Source organism: Pinus tabuliformis, chromosome J (assembly GCF_031772625.1).
Source record: "Pinus tabuliformis cultivar Carrire ecotype Pingquan chromosome J, CPIR1, whole genome shotgun sequence".
NCBI lineage: Eukaryota > Viridiplantae > Streptophyta > Pinopsida > Pinales > Pinaceae > Pinus > Pinus tabuliformis.
In genome coordinates, this window is record NC_142295.1 from 21,089,725 (window position 1) to 21,096,546 (window position 6,822).

General features: G+C 35.6%; 1 pseudogene; it reads right to left on the reverse strand.

Moving 5' to 3' along the window:
• Positions 1-2,346: 2,346 nt before the first annotated feature.
• LOC149225212 (cationic amino acid transporter 1 pseudogene) lies at positions 2,347-6,274 on the reverse strand (annotated as a pseudogene).
• Positions 6,275-6,822: the final 548 nt, after the last annotated feature.

A 6,822-nucleotide genomic window follows, 5' to 3' on the forward strand; every position in this document is an offset into this window, starting at 1 on the left:
ATTGTGAAATAAGTTACAGATTTTGGGTATGTGGTATTGATAAGCCATGATATTGTAACAAAGCCTATTTACAAGTTAATAATATCCATGATAAAGTGGGGGTGAATATTCATAGTTAATAATCTTGTCATATTTTTATAAAATATTTTGACTGTGAAATAAGTTATGATTTTTTTGCATGTGGTATTGATAATCCATGGTATTGTAACAAAGCCTATTCACAAGTTCATAATATCAATGGCAAAGTGGGGGTGAATATCCATGGTTAAGTATCTTGTCATATTGTCATAAAATATTTTGATTGTGAAATAAGTTATGATTTTTTAGCATGTGGTATTGATAAGCCATGGTATTGTAACAAAGCCTATTTGTGAGTTAATAATATTATGGTAAAGTGGGGGGTGAATATCCATGGTTAAAAATATTTTTATATTGTTATAAAATATTTTGATTGTGAAATAAGTTATGTTTTTTGGGCATGTGGTATTGATAAGCCATGGTATTGACCTATTGTATTGTAATAAAGCCTAGTTTTTACAAGTTAATAATATCCACGGTAAGTGGGGGTGAATATCCATGGTTAAGAATCTTGTCATATTGTTATAAAATATTTTGGTTGTGAAATAAGTTATGGTTTTTGGGCATGTGGTGTCGACAAGCCATGGTATTTTAACAAAGCCTATTCACAAGTTAATAACTAAATTAGAATATAACAAATTGAAATTTATTGTTTTTATTGCTTTAACTTATTATTATTAACTAATGTTTAAATGTTTGCACTCATCCCGACATCTATTTTTTTTTTTTAATTAACCCTACATTTAAAATTGTTTACATACTTACATTACACCTACACATCCACCCTATATTAGGTTGTATAGCCTGCAATGAGATCCATGATAACTCTAGATCTACCAAGCCTCTGTCACTGCAACGAGATCCATCATAACTCCACATCTACCAAGCTTCTAGAGGGATCAAATCTATTGAGCTGCAAACCTTTTTAGAGTGAAAAGAAATTGTTGTGACTCTCCAACCTAACATGGAAGAGATGTTGTAATGTCCTATCATGTTATGTAAACATTTTGACTTGGTCAAATTACATAAAATAAAATTAATAAAATACAAAACTAATAAATAATAATTAAAATAAAATTGAAGCAAAATAGTCAATTTACCATGGGCAGTTTTTGGACTCCAGGTATTGACAACCATGGTTTTGTCAATGGTATTCTTATGTATCAACTCTGGATCTACATGCCTCCATAGGGATCAAATTTTTTGAGGTGCAAACATTTCTTCAAGTTTTGCACTCAAAAAAAAGTTTGCACTTTAAGGGATTTGATCCCTTTTGGCCTTTGATAAATAAAAAGTTAAGATGGGTCTAGGCTAGTTTAATATTGAGCTCATAAATTTACAATTCATTTAAAAAAACATTAACTTATGTAAACATACTCTATATCATTTGAAAATTTTAAATCTTTTAAATAAAACATAATTAGAATAATAAATTATTAAGTCTAAATTTTAATAAACAATTATTACTTTTTAACCCTAAAAAAAAAAAAAATTACTCAAACTCTTTGATATAGAATGCACTCCAAGTTCCAAATATTAGCTTAAGTGATCTAGACGTGAAGTTCCATGATATTATTGCTAGTTATTATTAATAGATTATATTTCCTTGGAAAAAGGCCCCATAATTAGGCCAACAATTTGGGATTTCCTATACTTTCATTCCATTCCAAGTAAAATAAAAAAGCACTTTAACAACAATATATTATAAATTTTTATATTTTTTACTATTTTACAACCAAATGAAACAATATTTATATACATTTAAGTTATTAATATTTCTTTCAATATTACTTAAAAAAAATATTATTACCATCTTTAAACTTTAAAATTGAGCTGTGATTCAATAATTATGATATAAACCCATGACAAAAATAATTTAGCAAAAACAAAAGCCCCAAACATTAATGTCAAGGATAATGACAAGACATTTTCCTCAATACTTACAACACTTGGCATAATCCTCAATTACAAACTTTCTGTATAAATGCACATTGCTGTGGGGCAGTGCATTGGTCTAAAGTTTATTACACATTTATCTCACGAGGTCATCACATGTAAACTACACTAAAGCAAGTTCAATTTAAAAGCTTTACTATTTTCTAATAATATAATAGAATTTATGATAAGCCTCCAAAGACATCTATTGACAAGATATCATAGGTACTACTGTAATATTGCAGAGCTCCCTTGCCTTCTTCCATGCAGAGACTCACCCCCCATTATCAACCTTCCCCTCCCTCCCTCGGGGTCTCAGCAGTTTTGGCCATGTCATATGATGCACGCAGCCCACGCAGCAGTCCAAACAGCAAACCTAATGAAGGAATCCTTACCTAAGGAAATGGATAAAACTGGTATCCAAGGCATCAGTGGCACCCCCACAGCTTTGGCATTCTAGCCAGTGGAACAAACAGCTGTAAACCCAATGTACCTAGAAACAGTATAGGCACTGTTATTAAATAACCAATCCACCCATCACTGGTATCCCAGTATACAGAAGTGGCAACTGAGGATCCAATGATTATAGCCAGAAATATGATCAGTTTTCTGATGATTTTCAATGCTGGTTTCGCCCGAAACATAATATCTCCTCACAAGTAGTGCTATGGCTACTAGACTGAATATAAACAAGGTGCTGATGGATAGCAGGTTGGAGAGGACATCTAGGCCTGTGAAAAATGCTATAACTGCTGTGGCAATGACCATTGTGGCAGTTGCATTGATTGGAGTTCCTGTTTTTTCATTCACCATTGCAAACCATGGTGGGAACATATGTGTCCTTGCAATGTGGGTCAGATACCGGGCTTGGCCTACGACACTCACCATTAGGACAGTGGTCATACCCTCAAGGGCTCCTAAGGCTACTATGTATTTAGCCCAATCCATTCCCACCTTTGAGAAAACTACACTGTATGCAGCATCAGGATCAATGGTTTTGTAGTTTTGCATCAGGCATAATGTCAGAGCCATGAGACAGTAGACCGTTATGATGACCACCATGGATCCAACTAGTCCAATAGGATGCCATTGTTGCAACTGCATCGAAGCCAACATATGCAAAAAGAGAACTGCAGCTGATGTGAAAATGCCCCTCACTCCGTAAGGCATAAAGTCTGAGTAGTTTGATGTATCTGCATGCGTTAACCCGGCAATGATGATGAACACAAGGATCGCAACATGAAATACAGAGGCGATGGAGTTTATTCTGGATGTAATTTTGGTGCTCTTTATGGCAACAATGCCTGTTATGAAGAGGATGGCAACTGCTATGGGGTCCAAATCATTGAAATTATTAGCCAAATTTGTATGAATGCGAAAAGCATTAGATTGGCGATTACAGAGTGTGGCGAAGTAGGATGTCCATGACCTTGCAACTGCTGCTCCACCAATGACGTATTCTAATAGGATGTTGCCTGCCCCTATGAATGCCACAAAGTCTCCCAATTCCACTCTGAGATAGGCAAACGAACCACCTGCAAAATCAACATAAGTAAATAATTGAGGGAATATTAGATATTTAAGACGATAGCTGACAAACTTGCTGGCTCATACTTCTACATTAGTGAGAACTACACAGATGGCTGAAACAGAGTATTATAAAAAAAATCCTTTCATAACGATACCAAGAAACCAATATACATCATATGTCAAGAAACCAATATATATTAAAGTGAATTTATATTAGATTGATAAAAATTTAATTCATAAAATTATATAGGTAAAATTGTAATTGGGCTTGGAGTATTGTTCTGAAACTGTTTTTTTAAGAATTTATTTTCCTTATGGATTAATGAAATAGATTAACCGTCCAAAACCTAAAGACATATATAACCAACAACCTTCAATTCCATTGAATCAACATAGAATATTGATTCTAAAACAAAAGACAGTATGCATGGATTACAGATGGATATCATTTCCAGGCCCAAACGGTCAGGCGGTTGGGGTCTTCTTCATATGCGTTCATTTGCCAGGGCACTTCTCTGCAATTCTCCTCACAGGGGCGTCTTTGGTAACGGCATATGGAGTGCCATCATCAATCAAAAATACTTGAAAGGCAGGTCTTTGGTTTATTGGTACAGGAATAAGATTCTTGGTTCAAAGAGAGGATCTGCTATTTGGCTGGGATTCAAAAAGGTACAGGACCTTTTCTTCGATTTTCTTAAGTGGCGCTTTTCCTCTGGCTCCAATATCATTATAGTTGTAGATGCAACTGTTTATGGTCTGGAAACAAAGCTCTCCCCTGATTTGATATCATTTCTACACACTCGGGGTTTGTTCACTTGGGATAAATTAATTCTGTCATGGTCATCCTCCTCGCCGATCTGGAAGAGTGCTCAGGATCTTGGTCTACCTCCTTTGCTGCAACAGTCTTGGGAACTGGCGAAAAAGTTCTTTGAAGACAAAGGCATCATTCAGACAGGTGATATCGATGAACTGATTTGGTCCAAGCCGAATTCAACTCAGCCAGTACGTGTACAAGATTTATATGATGCTGCCTCGTCTTATCAACAGCTGCGGCCATCTCCAATCTTCCCTTACAAATTTTGGAAAGCTCATTGCCCGCTTAAGGCAATTTTATTCTCTTGGCTGCTTTTTTCAAATAGGAACCTTTCATGGGAGGTCCTTCAGCGAAAGGGATGGTCGGGCCCAAGCAGATGTGTTATGTGTCGACAAGCGCCGGAAACAAATGCCCACATGTTTTTCCACTGCCCAGCAACAGCCCAAATCTGGTATGAACTTTCATTATCTCATGGTTTTGCTCAGCAGGTTTTTGCTTCTGTGCAGGAGGGATTCAAATGGTGGTCAGCTCAAAGCCTAGATTTACGATCTTTATTCATCATTACCTGTTGGTGTCTCTGGAAGTGGAGGAACACCTGCATCTTCTAGGACTCCAAGGATCCCATTCTCTCTTCTCTCATTTACATATTTGCGATGTTCAATCCAGCATGATGTTTTTCTTTTTATGATGATCAGCAAATGGTTTTGCTTGGCCTTTGCTTATATCTTTGGTTTTTTCAGGATATGTCTTGTTATATTGGGTTTTCTCATGGACTTATCTAGGCTCCAGGCCTGTTAATATCTACTGAATGCTCAGAACTGCCGGCCATCTGCCTGCCGACATGCTTTTGGCTCTTATGTATCTGCTTTATATTTCCTTAATATAAAATATGATGATTTTCACTCTGAAAAAAAAAATGGATTACCCCCATATATAAAGCAAGATCAAGATATAAATTGATGAGATGTCCAGATGTGTCCAGTTTTACTGAAGAAATATATAATATCCTAAACATGTGAAATGACAATCAATCTAATACAACACCTATAAGCATTTTTTAGAGTTGGTTCAAGCTACCTCAAGAAGAAACTCCACAGTAACTATGCTCATCTTGAGAGGTACTAGGGCGGTTGACTTGAGAAAAAAATATAAAATAGCATTTATGTCTACCATGAAAGAAAACACCAATAACAGAACACAACACTCACAGGTATTCTGGGAGGGGGTAAGTTCAGTTCAATATACTTGAAGATGAGATGAACACTGCTGTCGGTTTTAGCTAAGAGAAGCACTAGGATAGTAATTTGAGAAGAAAAAGGCTGTGTACTTCTGTTCATCTACTATTAAGAAAGCATCAAAGATATTTCGGAGAAGTTGGATTATGATATTTGATGTTCTCACTGTTTATGGGTAACTTAAACCACAACAACAAAACTCCACTGTTAGATGTGATTATTTTAAAAATAAATAACAGAACAGGAACGTATTTTCCAGTAAAAACGGATTTGAGCTAGATAAATAAATAATTGTTATTTAAAATATAACACAGTTTATAATTAGAGTTAGTTGAATTTGCTGTGGTTAATATTATTAGGTATTTGATCAAAGTTAATATTAATAGGTATCAATTTAGAAAAGAACAAATTTCAAAATCTTGCATAATAAGTAAAGAATTGAAAGCTTCTGACCTGCAATGGGGATTCCCACAGCAAATTCGGTGTAACAAAACACAGAAAGCAGCGCTGAGATTCTCGAGATAACATAGGACAATAGGACTGCGGGCCAGAGTGTTTATGGGCTTCCCAGCGCCAATAACAGCTCCAATTCCGAACCAAATCAAATCCCACCCATTTAGATTTTTTTTTTCATGTCATCCACACTCCGAGTCCGAACCTCCCTCATTTCAACCTCAACCGAAGACTTGTAAAAAAGTGGGTCCCATAATAACCTCCCTAGCTCCTGAAGGACTCCTCTGGTAGAAATTGACCCCTGCAAACTTCACATCCCTTTCTCTTTTTCATGTTTCCCAACTTCAATCGCAAACAAAACAGATTTAGGACTGATGCTAGACTCACACTTATAATGTCGAAGCAAATTCACACCTTTCAAAAGCAAGATGAGTTCCTGTGAAGGCAAGCCCGGGATATACATGAATTATTCAGATCAGAGACTGTGGATATGAAACAGAAACAATCTGAAAACACATACAGAATGTGAAGATATCTTATGTCATCCAGATAATTGTTATATAATTCAAATTGCACAAGTGGAATGTAGATCTGACAGCTTAAAAGACTGAAATCCAATTGCCCAGCATACAAGAACAAGATGGGGTCTTCTAAATGTATACACAATGTATATATAAGCTTATCGATTTAGAATGTTGGTAGAATACCGATAAGAAACTGTTGGAAATAATACTGAGAGGGGGGTGAATCAGTATTATTAAATTCTTTTCAATTAAT